The following is a 22,975-nucleotide window of genomic DNA, read 5'->3' on the forward strand; positions in this document are numbered from 1 at the left end:
GAAGATTTGTTTGCTTTGCTTTGCTGCATGGCATTTCTTACAAAGATGAGCAGTAAAATCCATTTCTCTAAGAGCTTTTTAAGAACAACATGATTTTCAAGGAACAAGGACCGTGCACTTTATGAGGAGGGGGGAGAGAAGGAGGTGGGGACAGTAGAAGGTAGAGACTGTAGAAGGTAGACTACAGCTTTCTCTTTTGATACACTGTAACAGAATGTTTGTTTTCATTTTTGGATAAGAAGCCTACATTTCCACTTTGCACAAGGTCCCTCAAATGATGTTGCTGGCCTTGACCCCAGCTCTGGCAGGGCCTCCATTCTCTGCTCCCAACACAGTGCCAGTTGCTCCTCAGGGCACAGTTAAGGGCAAGATCCTCAAAAGGAAGACAGAGGCACCACCACTCCTCAGGCATAATGATGTCACTGTGGCTTCTACAAGAAAAACCCCAGCAGCAGCTTTACCTCGGTCTCCATGGAAACGGGTAATGGATTAACAATGAAAAGTTGAAACATCTTTCTAGGGACCTGCTTCTAGGAGGGAATCTTCTAAACCTATTCACTAAAATATGTTAACAGACGTCTCCTGTCACTCTCCTGGCAGACATAAGGGGGCATAGATCCATCCTGTGCTTCAGAGAAGAGATGCAGGACCCAGTGCCAATTGAAGCAGCTTTTCTTCCTTTGAGCCTTTCCATTCAGGAATGAAGACAAGAAAAACCAGATCCAGCCCACTGCATCCAGCCTCAGCCTGCTCAAGGCTTTTGAAAGACACATGACATTGAGCTTTCTCATTCCTAGATTTCTGTTAGAGTGTACTTTCTTATTTGCTTTCATCTGAAAATTAAAGCCTTTTGGAAGGTTTATTTCTTGTTTGGTCTAAGCTGGACTTGGAAGATCTCTTTTTCTCTCTCCCCCCACTCCTTCTGAGGTCTGCATATGCAGTGGGACAAGGTGAAGAGCCTCAGAGTGTCATCTATGATGAAGGAAGGGGCAGCCCAGGGTGAGTGAGCAGCAGAAACCGGCGCTGCCTCCCTGGCTATGACTGAAAGCCAGAGCTATTCTGATGAGGATAGAGCAAGAAACTTTATCCTTGGGATGAGCCAGGCTGTAGCACAGTCCACGTCTTGCCCTTGGCCAGAAGCTGAAATATCTTTGGTTTTGTCTTGACCAGAGGTCAGAAATGCCAGAAGGGAGCTCCCCTTTGTTATATCTCTACTCTACATGAACAACCTGCCTAGATGCTACCCATGTGGGTGTGATGGATACTCCAGTCCAGACTTCTGGTGAACAACTTTGGAACTGGGTCTCTGGATTTTCCTGGTGAAAGTGGGTTGTATCTAGTACCCAATTTCAGCTCATCTCCTAAGTGAATTTAGGCTCTTAACTCTTGAGGGGGGAATGTTACTGGAACAGTTGCCTTGGAGGCCATTGAGGGTGGACTCTACTTCTGTTTCCCTGGTAACACTAGAAAGGTAAATAGCAGCTTTGCTATTCCTTAGGCCTAGTGGTCTGAAGGATGGAATACTTCTGGCCTTGGGTGGAGACAGGACATTCAGACAGACAGGTTAGAACACTACATATGTTGTTTCCTGTTTTAAGAGTTAATTCAGCTGAGGCTATCAATCACCTGGCCAGGAGTCCACCTCTCAGGAAGTCTGATTCATCTGAAGACATTCTAAAAAGAGGGGAATAGTAATTATCCCTTAATGAGATGATGTGATTATCTTTCTCTCAAGTGCTTCCTCTAGGCCAGTGGTTCTCAACCTTCTTATATTTTTGGTTGTGAGCCTAGCCTTTAATGGCTGAGCCATCTCTCCAGCCCGGTTCTCAACCTTCTTAATGCTGTGACCCTTTAATGCAGTTCCTCATGTTGTGGTGACCCTAACCATAAAACTGTTTTCATAAAACTGTTTCATAACTGTAATCTTGCTACTGTTATGAATCATAATATTAATATCTGTGTTTTCCAATGGTCTTAAGCTATGCCTGTGAAAAAGTTGTTCCATCCTCCAAAGGGGTCATGACCCACAGGTTGAGAACCTATGCTCTAGGCAACTAGTGCCTCTTCCATGCAGCCTGCCTGCTTTTACTCAGAAAAGCGTAACTTCTTTTTTCCTTCTCTCTTCTTCTTTAGGAGCCAGCCCAAATCCTAAGCATGCTTTCCTTGACACCTGGGCTTTCTCACTCTTTTTTTTTAAATGTCACCATCTCTCCCTTTCTGCCACATGGTCACTGGGCAAGCTAACTTTGTTAAAAGTTAACCCGACTTAAAAGGCAGAGCTTTCTCTCCTCTTCTCCATTTCCCTCCTCCTGGAGCTGCTGAGATTCACAGCTCACCCAACCCATTGCTCTTTCTCAAACTCTGATAACATTGTCCTTGAGCTTCCTTCCTAGCACATTTCTAAATTCTTTCATTAATGGGACTAAGAACTCCCAAAAGGGAACCCTGTTTTTCCTGCTAACATCATAGAGAGTGCTGAATCGTCTCCCAAAGAAATGCTTGAAAAACATCTCCCCATGAATTTAGGGTAGCTGGCCTCTATTTTCAAGAATGACAATTACTCTGTAACAGGAGTCAAAGGCTGTCAAAGACATCCCTGTTCCTGAGACCTGGACATCTTCATCTCCCCATCACCTTAAATTCCATTCCGGGGTAGCTATGAAAATGGAGACAATCAGGTAGACATTCTTATAAAACCTGCCTTATTCCATGGCATAAGCAATATTGTGCCATCAAACAAAACAAAACAAAACAAAATGTAATCTTTCCAAAGGGTGACATGCCAGGGCTTTGGTGTGCATCTGAGAGTCTGCCCTGCAGGAGCACTGGTCTGAGAGTCTCTACAGGCTCACCCGTGAAGCTTCCTTGACAGGAAAAGAAAAAGGCACACTGCTGGTACATCTCTGTGGAGAGGAGATAAGTGCTCTCATTAGGAAGGCTTCGAAAATGAGGGATTGAGACATCCTGTGATCTGATTTGGGTAGCGGCACTACACTCTTTGGCTGCATGTCTTAAACAAAGGTGAATTAGAGCAAAAGGGCAGGGTAGGGAGGAGGAAATAGAAAAAGTCTGTTGAAGACAAGTCCTTAATGAGTTTTCTGTTGAGGAAGCCAATACACAGCCTGTTAGAAGCAGGTCAAGGGAAAATATATATTTATATATTCATTCTCCATCTATCTTTTGTGTCTGGCTTGCAGTCCAGAAAGCCTTTAATTCTGTGGTCTATTACCATCAGAGCAGGAACATGAATAACAATGGCGCCTGCAGTTAATGGCTTTCAGCATGACAGAGTTGTCTGAAGTGTTGTATGCTGGGAAGTCAGGCCGATTTCTTGACAGGGGTCTTTACACTGCCCTTCAAATTCCTGCTGACAAAACCCAACACATCTGGGAAAGATTCTAGGCTGCTTCTGCCACCTTCCCATGCCTCTTATATATCTCATCTAGCCAGCTGGAAGCCCTGGTTCAGTGGCCAGCACAGCAAAAACCAGGTACTGTGGTGCATACCTATAAGCCCAACACTCCAGATGTGGAGGTGGGAGAATCAAAAGTTCAAGGTCATCCTTGGCTATATGGCAAGTTTGAAGTCAGCCTGAGCTATAGGAGACCCTGTCTATAAAGAGGTCTCTTAGAAGATGATTCCCTTTGTCTTCGGTTCTGTTACTATTTTCTGTATTGCACAGGAAAGAGGTTTGGGGACACCGAGTCAGACAGTTCCTCTGTTACTGGGGCAAGCTTTGATTCAGATTCTTCAGCTGTAAAGCAGGAGTAATGATAATGAGCAGCTGGAACTGTTTGTTATATTTTTAAAATAAGGTTTAAATGGAGTAATATATGTAAAATGTAGACTGTGCATTATTTAAGAGTAAATTCTAAGCTAATTATTCAGGAAAATCACTTGCACTGTTACCATAATTTTCAGTCTCTCAAACTTTCCAATTTGTTACCTTACAGAGTAAAAGAACCTTGGCAGGTGTGATTGAGCTAAGGACCTTGAGATGGGGAGTTATCCTGGATTATCTTGCGCGGGGGGTGGGGGGGGGTGGGGGGTTCAGTGTAATCACAAATCCTTAAAAGTGGAGCTCAGAAAAAAAAAAAGTCTAAGCTGGGTGGTATACCAGCACTCAGGAGGCAGAGCCAGGTGGATCTCTGTGAGTTCAAGGCCAGCCTGGTCTACAGAGTGAGATCCAGGATAGGCACCAAAACTACACAGAGAAAAACAGACAAACAAACAAACAAACAACAACAAAAAGTGGAGCTCAGCTGGTGGTGTGCTTGCCTAGTGTACCGGAAGTCCCAGATTTGATCCTCAGCACTGTATAGATATTGGCGCACACTCCTGTAACCCCAGTACTCAGGAGACCAAGACAGGAGGATCAGGAGTTCACAGTCAACTTTGGCTCCCAAGTTCAAGGCCAACCCCCTACTGTATGGAAGCTTGTCTTTGGGGAGGGTTGGGAGGAGAGAGAAGGAAGGGGGAAAAGAAGAGGAGGATAGCGGAGAGGCAGAAGAGAAAGCCAGAACGATGACCCATGAGGTCTTCTCCACTTCCCTGCTTCTCTCTCTGTAGAGGGAGAAATGGATGCTCAAAGCTAGAAAAGGCAAGGAACAGATTCCGCACTAGAGTTCTGAGGAAGCAAGGCAGCTCTGCTTATACTCTAACCTTAGCCCAGCGAGACTCATGTCAAAAATCACAGTGGTAAATGGCATGCTTAGCATGAGTGAGGCTCTGTGTGTGTGTGTGTGTGTGTGTGTGTGTGTGTGTGTGTGTGTGTGTGTGTATCCTGTGACTCCTGAAGTTTTTGGTGATTTGTTTTGGCAGTAATAGCAAATGAAGTATGAAGTGTTTATCTAATTATTCTTTTATCAATAAAAACTCAGGAGTCAGATATCGGGGCAAAAACCTGATTGATCAGGGAAGCTGAGGAAAAGCAACCAGTGACCTCCTCTCTCTCTTTCCTTCCTCGACCCAAAAGCCCGGAGCATCTCTTTAAGTCCCACCCCCCAACTACTTCCTGTGTCTCTCTATATGTCCTGGGTCCTCCAAAACCTCTGTGGCTAATTTGGTCAGCTAGTAGTTAGCTCCACCCTCTGATTCAAAGTAAACTTCATTGTCAGTCTCAGGAATGTCAAAGTGCAATCAAAATATTCCACAACAGTACATTCACTTTAAGTATTATTCTCCATCTTACACCCAGAATAGACTTTATTAAACCTTGGAGAATTCATGAATCTTTCTGTGCAAAACCATCTAGCAGTGTTGGTCTCTCAGTTGAGTTCTCTAAAACCTGATAGTGGCTCCTCAAGGCAGCAGGGGAAATTACTCTGCACCACCCTTAACCAATGCTCTACACACCACCCTAATTTGCCCCATGGCTACTTCTCAGACATGTCAGGCTCCGCTATATCATGGCTCGTCTCTACTGCAAGGCCTTTGGGCCTTTGCCTACACTCAGGTCCCCCATCTGAAATGACCCTCCCTCCGAGAGCTGCCAGGGTAGACAGGTGAGCATTCGGATATGAGGCAGCTTGCTCAGGGACATCTCTTCTGCCACTTGCTAGATAGGTATTCCAGACAAGGCACTGAGTGTCTGTGTGCTTCCCTTCCCCCACCTGTGAAATAAGAATAACCGCAGTACCTGTACTGAGTTGTTCTATGCAAACAATTCAGGACCGCCACTGAGTCAGCTAGACCAGTGATTGCTGTGATACTCAGCATATTTTTTCCTTGAACTTGAAGTTCAAGTACAGTGCAAGGCACCAGTAGGTTCCCAGCATTTGAGAATGGCTCCACTCTCAGGCATATTAAAGAGGGGACATCCTTAGGGAATCTGGGATCGAACTGAGACCTTGAAACTTCTTTCTTTTCCCAAGGTTGAGTGTTCACAAAACCAATAAAAGGTAGACCCATCATCTGAATGCTGGTTTTTGATATCTCAAAGTTTGTCATAGGTAATTTCCCATGTCCCTTCTAGCTGATGTCTCTCCGAGCAGGAATCTCCAGTGAGCCTTCTTGGTCCCTCCATTTTCCTGTCTCTGAGAAACATATTTTATTAGCCTGTTTGATTTTATATATATATATATATATATATATATATATATATATATATATATATATATATGTTTGATTTTATACACACACACACACACACACACACACACATATATATATATATATATATATATAAACTCAGTTTATATATATATAAACTCAGTCACACATCTCCAGGAAGCATGGAGCTAAGACTAACAGAGCTTAAAATATATGTGTCTTCAGGATACCTATCATGACCCAAAGGGTTATCCATGAGGCAGGAGTCCTCAAATCACATGACATAAAGATTGGCACTTGTAGCTCTTACAGTTGGGCTATGATTTGTAGAAATTGCTGAACTATAGACTGTGGCATATTTGAAATCATTACATTGAAAGCATTACAGGTCATTGATGGTTATCTTATTTGAAGACAGTTGTCCTTGGATTTTGGTGACATTTTACTGCCACATGCAGACTATTGACTATTCAAATACCACTCAACTCAAATGATAGATTTTTTAAAAATGGAAATAGATGACATTTCATTGCTTTGCATTACAAAAATCAAGTGGGAGCTAGAGAGATGGTTAAGAGCATGCACTGCTCTCACAGAACTCAGTTCCCATAACTCATATAATGGCTCACAACCACCTGTAACTCCGGTTTAGTGGATCCAGTGTCCTTTCTCTGACCTCTGAGGATGTGTGCCTGCACATACATATACTCAGGTGCACACATAAAGTAAAATGAGTATTAAAAAATAAAACCAACCACTTGACATATATCAATTGGGCTTTTAATGAAGAGAATAAACTTTTGGGTTTTGATCTACAGCTTCTCAAACAGGGAGAGTCAGTTTTTTTTAAGGGTGTAGCCTTGGTTGGCTAGCCACGCTCCACTGGAAGGCCACACATCTGAGAGTCTAGGGCAGCACCAACTGTACTTGATAGATTTACAAAAGGAAGATAATACCAAGAAGAGAGGACAGATCTGGAAGGAGTGGAGGGAGAGGGAAAATATGATAAAAATACAAAATTCTCAAAGAACTAAGAAAAATGAGAAAAAAGGATTTCAATGTCTCAGCTTTGAATGTGATGCTACCTGTGAGTTTTTAGTGTATAACTTTTGTTGCATTGGGGGCATTCACTTCTATTGGAGGTCATTAAGTGAGACTTATTATTTTTATCTTGAAAGGGTATTGAATTTTGTCAAATTTTTTTTCTGCATTGAGATGATTATCTGTTCTCCCCATCCCCTTTTTTTTGCCTCGATGTTCATTGGGCATACTGATCTGTAATTTTCTTTGCTTGCAGTATTTTTCTCTGGGTTTGATATCAGAACAATGCTGGCCTAAGAATTTCTAAGTTGGGAACTGTCCTGACTCTTCAGTCATTATCACCCTTTGGGAGATTGTAACACGAATCTTAAAAGGTCTTATTAATAAAAAACCCGGGAGCCAGATATTGGGGTGAATTCTAAAAGATCAGAGAATCAGAACAAGCCACAGCAAATCTCACCTCGACATCTCCTCATCTGATCCTGTTTCCACGAATCCTCAGACTGAAAGCTTCTGAGTCCTCATCTGAATGGATCTCAGCTGAACTGCTGCTAAAAGCTAAAAGCTTAAAAGCCTCTAGTTCCTGGTCCTCACGCCTTCTATACTTTTCTGCTTCCTGCCATCACTTCCTAGGATTAAAGGCATGTGTCACCATGTCTGGCTGTTTCCATTGTGGCCTTGAACTCACAGAGATTGGGATGGATCTCTGTCTCCAGAATACTAGGATTAAAGGTGTGGGCTACCACTGCCTAACCTCTTTGTTTAATATAGTGGCTGTTCTGTTCTCTGACCCCTAGATAAGTTTATTGGGGTGCACAATATATTGGCCACATTTCCCCTTTTTTGTTTAAAATAAAACAAGTTATAAGTAATGAAGAAAAAGTATATACAATATATACAGTCAAGAATTACATTAACAATGTCTAGTCCATTAATATTTGACAGATCCAGACAAAAACTCCATTATATATATATTAACAATGTCCAGTCCATTAACATTTGACAAATTCAGACAAATAATTTCATTACTTATCCTATTTTTTAAAGATTTATTTATTTATTTATTTATTTATTTATTTATTTATTTATTTATTTATTTATTTATTTATTTATTATGTATATAGTATTCTTCCCCCATGCCAGAAGAGGGCACCAGATCTCATTCTGGATGGTTGTGAGCCACCATGTGGTTCCAAGACCTCTGGAAGAACAGCCAGTGCTCTTAACCTCTGAGCCATCTCTCCAACCCACTTATCCTATTTTGGGGAATCCAAAATTTGTATACAATATACAAAAGTCTAATCCAATGTAAAATATTTAAAACAAGTAGTTCCTTTTTAAAAGTAGATTCAATAATCTATCTTTTTATCTTATCAGGAGATTCTGAGGAATGGTCTTAATTCTTTAAATGATTGGTAGGAGTCAAAATGAAGCTGTTGGATTCAGGAATTTTCTTTGCTGGGAAGCTTGTAATTACTGACTCATTTTCTTTGTTACTTATAGATCTGCTCACATTTTCTATTTCTTGATGATTCAGTTCTGGTAAGCTATATACTTCTAACAATGTATTCATTTCATCTATGTCACTTAATTTGTTGGTGTACAATCATCCCCAATACTCTCTCATATGCCTTTTATTTCTGTAAGGTTGGTAGTAATGCCTCACTTCTACTCCTTACTTTGGTAATCTTAGGTTTGTTACTGCTGGAAGTGCTGGAGATAGAACACAGCATAATAACATACTCTTGGCCCTTGCTCCAGCTAAGCTGTGCTCACAGCTCAGAGTAGTATTTTTCACTAGTTAGCCTAACTAGAGGCTTGAATAACTTTAAAAACCTTTCCAAAGAAACACCTTATTAACTTTTTCCTACTTTTCACTTCATTTATCTATATCATTTCTTCCTTTTGTCTTTGTACAAAACTCACTCTTAGTCACACTATAAAGTTAGATTATTGACTTGAGACTCTTTTCTACTTTAATGAATGCATTTATAGTCACAATTTCCCTCTCAATATTGCTATCATTAATCTCAATAGCTGGTTCCCTAATCTTCCACCTTGTCCTCTACCCTTCATGTTGGTATACAAGTCTTCTAGATTTATACCTTTTCATTTCTTGAATGAACTCTTTCATCTGTGTTTCTATTATTGTCACTGGGTTGGAATTACAATAAGGCTTTCTATTGTGTTGTCCCAATAGATATTTCATCTCTTTAAGTTCATTTTTCACAATCCATAATTGGTCTTGAATAACAACATGATGTTCTCCTTTTAATATTATGGGCATGTTGTTGATTGGTTCCTCCCAGGCTTCAGTGAAGTCTAAACTTTGGCCATGACTCAGAAATGTCCAATCTGTGTCCTATAGGTCACATGTGGCCCAGGAGAGCTATGAAGGCAACCTAGTACAAATCATAAACTTTACAATATTATAAATTTTTTATTCTTTTTGAAAATTCAGTTGTGTAGTTCCAAGTGTGAACTCTGTAGATAGCAACATTTTGTTGCAATGTTGGATATACCCGAGGGACCTTTCACACATGGCCTCTAGCCTCACCAGCCTGGCCTCTCTCCTTACGTAGCTTCATCAGGTCAGGCTTAATTAACCACTTGTGTTTCCACAAAAGTGTGTGTACATCATTTGTAACCTTTTCCTTGGAAAGAAAGATCCTTCTTTTTCTCTTCTGTGGATAAGTTCTATTCACTACTTAATACTGGCTCAAGACATATTTCATTTGGAATTCTTACACCATTTTCTCTCTGCTCTAGGTTAAATACTATTCATGCTCCCGGCATCTTGTATATACATCCGTCATGACACAGAGCACATCTTATCCTATAATATTTTGTTTATATAAGAATCTTCCCACTGTATAACAGGGAAAGGAACCTCTGGTGTTTATATTTTTAATGTCTAGAAGAATTAGGCATTAAATTTCCATGGAATGACTAAATGGGTAAATCTCCACCATCCTTATAACATACTATCTCCTTTCATCCTGCTAAAGAAAATTTAAAAACTACACTATTATTAATCATTGATGAATAGATGAACATATAGGAAAGGTTTGATAGATTTCTATAATTTTTTTAAGAAAAAAGATAAATTAATGTAATACAAGTAGCTTTTTGTTAAACATTTGTTGATATCAAAGTTCTTTTCTTTTTCCATTTTTTATAAGACACAACTTGTGTTTTCCTCTCAGTCAATTAGATATTATAGATTTGTGGCCTATTCACATCTCTCACTTGAAACCATCCTACCATTCTCCAAACTGCCACTTTTATTACTTTCCATTTTCACATCTTCCTCCCAGCCCCATGACCAAGTGCACCCTAAGGCAGTAGTTATTTTCCCTTTACTGATGGAAGCTTCGCTGTTGATGCAGGACCAGTAGTTTTCCCAGCATGCAATTTGCTATCACTTTAGATAACACTCTACTCTGGTATTTGTTGAATATTTTCAGAGATAACTTGGCTTGTAGTTCTTCCTTATGAATGGGCTTTCTTTTGATTTTGGTCACAATGACAGTCGATACTGTAATCATTTTGGTGGCAAGTCCCGCATATTGCCTCCTGTCAAAGGTCAATTTAATCCAACAGAGTTGGAGAATGACCAGGGAAGAGTGCTAAATCAAATTAGACCAAGTCCACTGAGAGGCAGAGCGTTTGTGCAGCACCTCTATAAAGTGACTAGTCATTCCCACAGTGGTTATTTTGTTTAGAGAGGAGAAACAAAATTTGACCTTAGAAAAGTGACATTGTCTGGAAAAGGGAAAAGTAATTTCAAGTTTCTTTGGGACCAACTGCCAAATGTTTCCCTTAAAAGATGTTAAAAGAAAAATGTGCTCCTGCAGAACTTATGCCTTTCCATCCCATTCTCCCATCAAATCCCCATCCTCTAGCTAGCTTGGGCTATCTCATTCTTTCTCAACCATTCTCATTTTAATTAACATTTATTTGCTTTTCAAATGCATGGGCTTCTTTCCTCTTGGGAGTATCCATAGCACTGCATTTCTCTGAACTGTGTCCCCTCTAAAATGTAGCTTGCTACAATGAACTTGCGTGTTCCTATGCAGTCATGTCTTCCTTCCTCTATAAACACAAAGAGTTTCTTTCAATCACCTTTTCATTATATACTTTATGTTGTGATAACTTATGTTGTTGTATATTTTGCATTCTCAAAATATCCATGTTGGTGCCTAGCATAGTGCCTTGAGTCTGGTGATAGGTAGGTGTTCAACAAGTCACTGTCGAATGTACCTTGAGAGACACTTGGTCTAGAACAGTGGTTCTCAACCTTCCTAATGCTGCAACCCTTTAATACAGTTCCTCATGTTGTGGTGACCCACAACCATAAGATTATTTTCATTGCTACTTCATAATTGTAATTTTGCTACTGTTATGAACTATAATGCACATATCTGTAGCTAGAGTTTTCCTGCCTGGCCCACAGTCAGGACAAATCTCTCTCACCTGCCAGTCCCACAGCTGCTTAGACCCGACCAAGTAAACACAGAGACTTATATTGGTTACAAACTGTATGGCCGTGGCAGGCTTCTTGCCAACTGTTCTTATAGCTTAATCCATTTCTATAAATCTATACCTTGCCATGTGGCTCATGGCTTACCGGCATCTTCACATGCTGTTTGTCATCGTGTCAGCTGGCAGTGTCTCTCTGACTCAGCCTTCCACTTCCCAGCTTTATTCTCCTCCTTGTCCCGCCTACACTTCCTGCCTAGCCAATGGCCAATCAGTGTTTTATTTATTGACTAATTAGCAACACATTTGCCATACAGAACATCCCACAGCACTCCCCCCCCCTTTTTTTTTCAAAAAGGAAGGTTTTAACCTTAACAAAGTAAAATTACATATAATTTGGGAATTTGGGCGTAACTTCTCTTACTACTTCCTGCTGGAGGGGGGCGCTGTATCTTATGGGGACACAAAGAAAATTTTAGGATTATGGAATAGTCCATGAGGCTGTATTATCTGAGCCAGATGCCTTCAAACACATATCTGTGCTTTTCAATGGTCTTAGGTGACCCCTGTGAAAGGGCCATTCAACTCTCCCTCATGGGTCATGACCCACAGGTTGAGAAATGCTGGTCTAGATGATACAGAGAGCTAGGAGTTGGGGGATCCTATGGAGACATAAGGGATGCCAACTCTGAAGAGTCACTTCCACCACCAAGGCTTGGAAGAGAAGATGCTAAGTTAAAACAAACTGCATTAGGAACTTTCAGCCTAGGGATGTTCTTCTGCCCTCTGGGAGGGAGTGAAGGATGTAAAAGACAGAGGAGAGGCCGGGCAGTGGTGGCACACGCCTTTAATCCCAGCACTCGGGAGGCAGAGCCAGGTGGATCTCTGTGAGTTCGAGGCCAGCCTGGGCTACCAAGTGAGTTCCAGGAAAGGCGCAAAGCTACACAGAGAAACCCTGTCTCAAAAAACCAAAAAAACAAAAACAAAAAAAAAAAAAAAACAAAAAAAAAAGACAGAGGAGATCCCAATGTTGTTCTCAGTGGTACCTCATTCTGGAGCAGATATTCTGGGAAGCCAAAGAATATTTGACCCTGAGTCTCAAGGAGGGTGAAGATACTCTCAGCAGCATGAAAGGTTTAGGTTGAAAAGAAAAATGACCTCAGCTTTTTGTATAAAGAGCATTTAACTTATTTTGGCAACCCCAGGGAGCCACTGGTATTTGGAGAGGGAGTTCAGATAAAAATAATGTCAGCCGTTTGCACTTAGTTCTTCCAGTGGGTTCAAGGTCTGGGTAACATTTGGAATCACTGATGGAGGATGGATTTGCAAAGTCTACATCTACTGAGCTTCAGATTCGGACCCTGGGAATCCAGGGCTGTTTGTCACATCTGAAAAATCCTGAAAGTACACATTCACCCATGACAGGCTCTTCAGGCTGACTAAAATATCAAGTAATTTTACTTTATACTAGAATTAAATTCTATCCATGTAGGAACACTCTTATGCTAATGTAAAGTTGATTGGTAAAGCATGAACTAATTAAAAAATCCAACTTCTTTGGTAGATAAGGGCTTAGAAACATGGGTTTTCTACATTATTGGAACAAAGACTTCAATGTACGCTCTCCCATTTGTTTAGGATATTTTAATTAGTTAGCTCTGGAGTAGTCCGTGTACCTGTGCTATTATTTGGACAGGTTTGACTTTCCCTTTCTGTCCCACTCTGTCTCACCTCACTTACTTTCACCTGTTTAATAGCTAATTAGCATCAAAATTAATCCTTTTAGGTACAAGTTTGCCAACAATTGTATGCTTTCACAGTCTGCTAAAAATCATTCATCCAGACATACTGTTTTCTGCTTTCTTCTAAATTTTTTAAATGTGTCTGCATAAAACACACATCCAAGGTATACAGAAGTTTGATGTTTTCATCATGGAGTTTGTCAGGAGGCCATGCTGCTGTGTATGTCTATTCTTTTCATTCAATTGATTAGCTCACAAAGAACAATTCCCAGAGAAAATGAGAACACATAATTTGAGAATACTAGTAAAATATTCTCACATTGTGTCTTATCCCCCGGTGCTTGTCTACATGCTCAGTGAGTTTTAAAATGGAAATCACTGCAGGTATGTTTTGGTATTCTTTTAACTAAAGCCACACAGTATCGAAATAATACTTTACCCTAAATTGATAGGCTAAGAAATCAAGGGTGTAACAACAAAAGCTGAAAGCTGGGGAGAGGGTGAAAAGGTGGAAAAACAAAGAATGAAAGAAACCCATGAGCAGATAGTTTGTTAATTAAACTATGCATATTTATTTAACTAGCACATGTTATTTTGAGACACAGTCTCGGTCTATAGTCTGTCTTCCCATTCTGTGCATCAGCCACTGGAGTATGGGGCTACAGATATATGCTACTACCCCCAGATGTATAATTTATTTTTAAAATACCATTTGAGATATATATGCCAATACAAACACTCTCTAAGTGTAAAGTCTAATAGCATGACACGCACCTGGAGCCTGTCCTCCAGTGGAGGATCTTTAACACAGACCCATGATTTACATATAGAACACATTGTTCTCTTGGTGTGTCCCACTATTTTATCCTTCTCCTTATCTCCCCATAAAAATTCTGCATTTTGGGTTAGTTTTTTTTCCATTGGTTCTTCTTCAATATCAAAAATTGAAGTACTAAGTACCCTGGCTTAAGGCATAAAGCTTAAAATTTACAGCTAAACACACAAAGAATATAATAGGCTATACACCTGCCTAAAGTCTAAAGAGAGAAGTAAGAAAATAGAAAAGTATAAATATAAATACAAATAAGCTTTAGAAATATAAGAGATTAAATGAATGTCAAAACCAAACTAATTAGTTTTTACTGATGGAAGATGACCCACCTAACCAAACCTAACCAAACCAAACCAAACCAAACCAAACCAAACCAAACCAAACAAAACAAAACAAAACGCCACCCCCAGGAAGGATTGAGAAGCAAATTCCTGGCAACATGGCATCCGAAGGAGACAACCAAAGTAACTGAAAAGCAGAAGTTTGCCAGATAAACATGAAGCCAAGGTGTTAAGTAATCAAGAAGTCTGTTAAGGAGTTTAGTCTTCAATGATGCAGTTAAAATAATGGAATTATACGAGCCAAATGAAGTTTGGAAAAACAAAAAGCAAATAAATATGAGTAAAAATTAATTAGTATGATAGTTGTGGAAGGTGTTATATATCCTTACCTCCCAGGCCTTGATAAGATTTTGGAGACAAAAGCAACTGGGATATGAGTACTTTATCCGTGGATACTGATGTTGAACTCTAGGTACCAAACGTTATATGTTACAAACAGAAAACACATTCTAATAAAATATTTATTTTATTTAATTCAGTGTATGGGTGTGTGTCTCTGTGTGGATATATGCACATGAGTGAAGGTGCCTGTGGAGAAAGACCTTGCATCCCCTGTTGCTAGAGCCACAGGTGGCTGTGAGCCAACAAATATGGCTTCTGGGAGCCAAACACAGGTCCCACACAAGAGCTCTTGCCTGCTGAGTCATCTCTGCAGCCCCAGGAAACACGCTTTTTCCCTCCACTCACTCAGTTGTAACACAAACACTGACCACATGTTAGATCGTAATGAGTCTTTCTCTGTCCTGCCAACCAGCTCCCAAATAATAACATGGAGACTTCTTATTAATTAAGAAAGTTAGGTCTTAGCTTAGACTTGTCCCATTAGCTCTTAGAACTTAAACTAACCCATTTATATTAATCTATGTTTTGCCTTGTGGCTTTTTACCTTTCTTTCATCTTGCACCCCCTGTTTTCTCTCTGTAGCTGGTGACTCTGCCCTTCTTCTCCATGTTCTCTCTGACCTGGAAGTCCTGCCTAACCTCTTTCTAACTATTGGCCATTCAGCTTTTTATTACACCAGTCACAGCAATACATTTTCACACAGTGTACAAATAACCCACAACATTAAATGAAACTAGTTGAGTTTTTCAAAATAAAAATAGTATAGGCTATAATTTGGGAATAATGAATTGAAATTAAAAATAAACATCACAAGTAGAATTCACACCCTCAACCACAAATTTAAAAAACCATTTTGAAATAACTTTTAGATTTAAGAAGTAGTTTCATTTCTGAGAGGTCTAGACAGTAATGAGAATATCAAAACCTACAGTCATGACCAAAGGTATAAACAGAATTAAATTCATATCTGAGCCGGGAGTGGTGGCGCACGCCTTTAATCCCAGCACTTGGGAGGCAGAGCCAGGCGGATCTCTGTGAGTTCGAGGCCAGCCTGGTCTCCAAAGCGAGTTCCAGGAAAGGCGCAAAGCTACACAGAGAAACCCTGTCTCGAAAAACCAAAAAAAAAAAAAAAAAAAAAAAAAAAAAAAAAAATTCATATCTGAACACTATCTATCTGTTTCTTTTTAAAGAAAGAGTAAAAGTCAGTTAACTAAGTGCCCAATTTCAAATTGAGGGGGGAAAATCCCATAAAATATAAGCAGAAGGAATTACTTGTGAATTTTTGATAAACATAGCTTAGTTGATAAATAATTATAAATAGTCAATAAAATCCAAGAACAAAATAAAACAGATGTTGGTACTAGATCCAGGCTCATGGGCCCAGAAAATGGGGAGAAATGGTTCTGAACTCAGCGCAGCTCACAGGATGGGAAAGGGATGGGGCCTGGTTTGCACTTTCGTCTCAAGGACGCTGTGCTCACATGCAGCTCCAGGAAGCAGAGAAGGACAGCTGGAAGCATGCCCCACACCCAGGTCAGAGTCAGCCTCCTGCTCTGCCACAGCCTGACCTTCAGAGCTGACCATGAAATCACCCATGATTAAACACAGAAACTGACCAGCCAGGACCACACGCCCCCAAATCTGAACCTCTTATTTCTCTGAGAGATGCCTTGGATATACTGTGGATGGTAAAATTGTAGGTATGCTAAGTTAATCATTTTCTTAATATAAAATAAGCAAATTATCCTGAAAGATGTTTTAAAAGTTGTCAATATTGACCATTAAAAAACAAAACAACAACAAACCCAAAACAAAACCGGGCTTTTGTAGCTTCATAATGAAATTCCATCAAATTTCAGAACAGGTGATTCAAACTTTTACAATGTCTTAGAAAGGAAGAGGTCCTATTTTTATATAATTTCAGCATAAAATATAGTATAAAAAGTAACAATAGTACATCAAGGCAAACTATAGATGAATCGTGCTTTCTAACATGAAGGTGAAAACCCCTATTAAATGCCAGCCCATAGGGACTTGAGGTACCTTAAGACAATAATAGCTCCTGACTCCGTGGGGTCCATTCCAGGAGTTCAAAAATGCCTCATTATCTAGAAGTAAATGAGTATATAGTATTGTTGTAGTAGTTCCATGGAACTCAAACTGCTTTATCTCATTACACAGAAAAATGCTATCTGACCAAGTTATTCCACTTAACGATTTTAAAGTAAAGTAAAATATTTTCTCAACTCAAAAATTGAAAATATACATTTCAAATTGTTAATGAGACAAGACTAATCAATTATCCTTTAGATTTGATTCAGCTACATTTCATTAATCCCAGAAGTAGTGGCCATTAGAACTGAAGGGAAGAAACACAAAAGGCGTAAACATGGCAAATGGATTTTGATATTTTTACTTTCAGATGATACGATCCCCAGCAGAAGAGCTGAGGGAACTGGCTGGAATATGATTGCAGACCACAGAGGAGCCCAGCCAATGACAGTGGCAGTTGATGAACACAAGCAATGCAGCTTGTTGAACCTCAGTGTCGGAGCCTGCATGTGCATGCCACTCAGAGAACAGCCTGCGATGACAGGTGGAACAGACCTGTATAACAAATGTCTTCATATTTAGAAATAATAACTCTACCTTTGTTTAGCTGACAGATGGCTAGAATTGTTACCTTTGCTTTTTACAGAGTCTAGGCTTAGTGTCTGCCAGGCTCCTGAAACAGTCTCTCACTATGGATTGGATGTGAAATGTCCCCCAACAGGGTCATATTCTGAACACTTGGTCCCCATCTAGTGGCACAGTTTGGGAGGCTGTGGAGTCTTTAGTAGGTAGAGCCTGTTGTGGGATAGTTGATCACAATGTGAAATTCCAAGACTGTGTTAATAAAATTAACCTTGGATCAGTGGGCAGAGCCAGCAACTAGTTGACAAGAATTAGCCCTAGAGAGTATGGACGAAAGAGGAAGACAGAGGGACTCACAAGAAAGAGTAGGGAGACACTTAGAGATTCATGGGCTTTTTGGTTTGGGATGGGTGGAGAGACTCTTGCTGTGTCTTTGGCCAAAAAGGAGAGTCAGCTTGTTGCTTCTCAGCTTCTCTGATCTAGCAGGTGTTCACCCCAACAGCTGACTCCTGAGTCTTTATTGGTAAAATAGAACAACTTGATAAAAAACAACAGGGGCCTTTGGAAGTTATAGCCTGGGCCTCTAATTCAGCCTTGGTGTTTGCTTCTTGGCGCTCTGCACTGTGAGGAGCCTCTGCCATGTGTTCTCATCACCGTGAACTCCTCTGTGCCTCCTCACCTCCCTGGGAGCCGATAGTTCTGAAACCATGAGCCAAAATAAATCTTTTCTCCCTGTTGCCATCAGTTATTTTAGTCCCAGAGACACAGAAATAATGCAACCACAAACAATGGGAACTAACTTCTCATAGGTCTGGAGGCAGGAAGTCCAAGATGAAGGAGCTGGCAGATTGTTTGGTTCATCAACTGCACTTTCTCTCTGTGTCCCACGTGGTAAAGGGAACAGGGCAGCTCATTGGGACCTGTTTAATAAAGTCACAAATCCCATGCATATGAGTCTTCCCTCATGTTCTGATCACCTCTCTAACATCTCACTTCTCTCTCTCTCTCTCTCTCTCTCTCTCTCTCTCTCTCTCTCTCTCTCTCTCTCTGTGTGTGTGTGTGTGTGTGTGTGTGTGTGTGTGTGTGTGTGTTCTGTGTTCCACCATGTGCATGTGGAGGTCAGAGGACAAGCTCAGATGCTGGTCCTCACTTTCCACCTTGTTTGTGACAGAAATTCTTCACTCTTTTCTGCGTATTTCAGATTAGTTGGTCTATGAGCTTCTGAAGATTCTCCTTTCCCACCTCCCATCTCCCTATCAGAACACTATTTGTTACATACAAACACACACACACACACACACACACACACACACACACACACACACACACACACACACACACCATCTGCCCTGCTTTTCTGTAGGTTCTCGGACTTGAAGTCAGGCCCTTACATTTGAGTGACCAGAAGCTTTAACTACAGGGCCATCTCCTCAGTTCCAATCTCACCTCTAAATCCTATTACAATGATCATTGTGTTTCAACATATGAATTTTGAGGGAGACATAGAAACACAAACCATTGCAGTAAGAAAAACAATATATAAATATATATTGGATGTTGCATTGATGTTGTGATAGGGTGAGATTGTTATGAAGTTGAGAAGAAGTGAATGTATTTTATATTTCAAAGAAGCATAAAGCACTGGGCCAGTAGACCCTCTAAAACCTACCGTCCAATGTGTCCATACCCATAATGTACATGAAGATAGTGAATTATGGTGGGATGTTACTCAACGATTAGATTACTAATATGTTGACTTGATAATTTCAACAGAAAAGAACATTCTCTTAGATGGGCTTTTTTTTTTAAATTACTTTTCCTGTTGCTTTGATAAAATACCCCAATAAAAGCAACTTAAGGGAGAAAGGGACTGATGTGTCTCAAAGTTCAAGGATCCAGTCTGTTAAGGTGGAAAAGTAAAGGGATCAAGAGCTTGAAGCAGATAGCCACATCCCATCTATAATCAGATATAGGGAGCAATGTATGCATGCTGCCACTCATTTCATTTTCTCCATTTATATGGTCCAGGATCCTTGCTAGGAAATGGTGCCACCCACAGTGGATATGTCTTCCTACCTCAATTAACGTAATCAAGATGATACCTACAGATATTCCTAGAGACCTGTTTTCAAGGTGATTTCAGATTCTGTCAAGTCAACAATGAACAGCAATCATGACAATGGGCCTGTGTGAAAAGGTGTTTCAGACATCTCCTGGACTAACCTGTCATTTGCACAGAGCAGGTATGATGCTCATGCACCTGTTTCACGAAGGTTGAGTTCCCTTTATGACTCCTTGGTGACTCCCAGGCTAGTGTCCTTGAATTCTCTAAATAGGATAATATTGAGCATTTCTCAAAGAGTGGAAATATTCTCTTCTTGGGTTTGAAATGAGTTATACAAGTCTTCAGACACCATGAACCAAATTTTGTCCACACACTGAAACAGATGTCACATTTGATGGGAACACCACTGCCCAGTCCAGCCCTTCACTGTAGCCTTGTGAGACCTGAGCTGAGAGGCCATCTGAGCATTTCCAGGACTTTTGGTATGACCAGAGAGAGTTGCCAAAAGCTGCTGCTCATGGTGATTTGCTGCCACTCAGCCACAGAACATGAACTCACAGCCTTCCAGTGGGAGAGCAGTGGGAACCAGAGGGAGCCACTTGGTTTTGCTTTGTTTGCAAACATATTTTTAGCTCTTGTGTTCATAGTGCTGTTCTGTTTTCCTTCACTCCCCAGCTTCCTTCCCCCACCCTTCTTTCCTTGCCTTGTTCTTGCTGTCCCTCTGCAAAATTTCCCTTTGAAGTTTCTCTTCCTTGTCAGACACTATCCCTGTATCTATCAGGATTTGGCACTCTATGACGGCCAGGCACATTGACTGAGCAGTTTAATGATACTGGCCCAGGAGTTATAAAGAAGTTATAGAAAGCAATTCACCCTTAGTTAGCCAGGTGTATGAGCATTGTACCTGCTCCTTTGCAAATGACAGGCTGGTTGAGAGGATGTCTGAAACGCCTGTTCTCACAGATGCTCTGTGATCCCACGAGTTGGTTGTATCTCCATGCAGTACCGCAGATGAGGGTACCAATGTTCCCGGTGTGCTTCAAGGAAGGATGGCACAGATGGCTGCAGGCAGTAATTCGTCTTGAACTCACAGCTGTCTCTCCTGGATCAGGCTCATGATGTTCTCAAATCATCACAGTCTCATTTAGGCTGAGAGTGTTGGGCTCTCGTTCCTAGCTGCCTTCTGCTTTATGTTTCCTGCAGCATTGTTTCATTCTCCTTACCAATAATGTGGCAAAATACAAAAGAACAGATGCCAGAAAATGAAGACTCCATTCGGACTGCAATTCTCCCTTAGAGTAGAAATGGCCTCAAGAAATCTCATCAATGTGTCATCAGCACCACATGTTTGAGTCCTGGGGATCAACAGAGGAATAAGTCAGACCCTCAAGTGGACAACAGTCTAGTTGGTCACGGCTTGTTCATGACCATGAGTAACTGTAAGCAAACCAAATTTCACAATGATAGAAGAAATATAATCAACATATTGTAAGGGTTTGGAATGGGGAGTCTTAGGGTTGAGAATTTACAATGTTTTTCAATTATTCGCCGCCTGTGGACAGATAAGCTGTGTTGAGAAATGTTGGAGAAGGGGAAGGAATTTGGAGAGAGAGCTGTTCAACTCCATCATCCCTTACCAGTGGGAAGGTGACAGTTGCTTTCTATTTACTGTGAGCTTAGTGTGTGTATGAGTCAGTAAAAGGGCATTGGGATGTAGTGTCTGAGTTACCCAGAGAAGTACAAAGGGAGAGGGACTGAGTGGGGCTGGCTTCTGTGCAGCTGCAGAGGAGAAAGGTGCATGGGAGTAGCCGGTGTTATCCTTGAGTGATGCAAAGTGTGACTCTGGGCCAGAGTGAGATCACAGAAGAGGACCAGAAGTGATGTTTTCTTAATGTCCTGTTCAAAAGGTCTGTGGAGAGACAGCTCCAATCTCAACATAAAATTTGGAGGTTCTGGGCAAATGTTTAGGGTTAGAGAAGTAGTCCTTGATGTTTTTGGTCTCAGAATTTTCTATGCCTTTATAGATAATTGGAGACCCTGAATAGTTTTGGTTGATGGGGCTGATAGCTATCAATTCTCACTGTATTGAAATAAACTAGAACAATTTAAAAAATGTTAATTTTCAAATCCATTTTTAAACAACAGCAATAAACTCATTATATGTTACCACAAACATATTTAAATAAAAAATGTCAATTTTTAGCATGAAAATTACTCAGAGAGGAGTGATTTTTGTATTTTAATTCAAATTTCCTTAATGTCTTGCTAGAAGACAGTATGATTCTGTCCTTGTGTTTAATGCAATTAAATTGTTTGAAGTATAGGAAGAAAGTTCAACTTGATGCAGATTAAAGTTAGAAATGGATATTTAATGTTTTCTAGATAATCCCAGGCACATCATTTAGTTTCTGAGTAATTCCACTGTGTACCTATGAGAGAAAATGTGAAAATGCTAAATCAAATCTTGGTACTGTGATAATGGGCTTGACCTTGCCAAGTTCATGAAAACATCTCAGGAGTTCCCAAGGGCATCCCTGGACCCTGACAGGATCAAGGTGTATCAGTCACCATTGCTAAGTTCTCAATGTAATGAGGGTCTCAAGCTGATTCCCTCTTTTCCATATGTGTTTGTCTGGGCGGCCACCAAGAAGGTGCCACCAAATTTAGGGTGGCAGCCCAGACCAAAGCGTCTGGAAAAGGGGAACTGTTGCTTTCTGCCTGCTTGCCTTCAGTTTTACTGGCAAGTTCATCTGTCCTGCCACTGCTGAATTCCTTTGCTGATATTAAAACCAGCTTTTTCTCAGACTTCTAACAGCTATTGAAGACCAGCAGCTGTCCAGGAACCCTCCAGGTCTTCATTGACAGATTGGAACAGCCAAGACATCCAGCCTCATGGGCTGAGCAACTAACTATCTCTTGGATGCGAGATAGCTACTGTTAACCTGACCATATCATGCAAGCCAGTCTAATAAACCCCTATTAATACCTATTTGCTTTATTAATTTTGTTCTAGTGGACAACCCTGACTAACTAAATACAACATTTTAGCCAATCATCAGAGGATCCTTTGGTTATCTAAAGTAATGAGATAAGGCAAGATACATGTATAGATTTCTTTCCTTCTTCCCCTTCCCTTCCCTGCCCTCCCCTCCCCTCTCCTCTCCTTCCCTTCCATTCCCTTCCCTTCCCTTCTGCTTCCTTCCTTTCTTCTTCTTCTTCTTCTTCTTCTTCTTCTTCTTCTTCTTCTTCTTCTTCTTCTTCTTCTTCTCTCTGTCTGTCTCTGTCTCTGTCTGTCTCTGTCTCTCTGTTTCTCTCTGTCTCTATCTCTGTCTCTCTCTGTCTCTGTCTCTGTCTCTATCTCTGTCTCTCTGTCTCTCTGTCTCTCTGTCTCTCTCTCTCTCTCTGTCTGTCTCTCTCTCGTTTTTGACAGAATCTTGCTAGGAAG

At 40.7% G+C, this 22,975-nt stretch overlaps 1 long non-coding RNA gene across 2 annotated transcripts in view; it reads left to right on the top strand.

The window, feature by feature from the left end:
• The first annotated feature begins 1,455 nt into the window (after positions 1 to 1,455).
• LOC131925226 (uncharacterized) overlaps positions 1,456 to 22,975 on the top strand; it is a 38,988-nt gene continuing 17,468 nt past the window's right edge. For both annotated transcript variants that reach the window (XR_009383187.1, XR_009383188.1), the window contains exons 1-2: positions 1,456 to 1,563; positions 17,254 to 17,427. This is a non-coding gene — a long non-coding RNA (uncharacterized LOC131925226). The remainder of the gene's footprint in view (positions 1,564 to 17,253; positions 17,428 to 22,975) is intronic.

The sequence above is a fragment of the Peromyscus eremicus genome, chromosome 15 (assembly GCF_949786415.1).
Source record: "Peromyscus eremicus chromosome 15, PerEre_H2_v1, whole genome shotgun sequence".
NCBI classification, from domain to species: Eukaryota; Metazoa; Chordata; class Mammalia; order Rodentia; family Cricetidae; genus Peromyscus; species Peromyscus eremicus.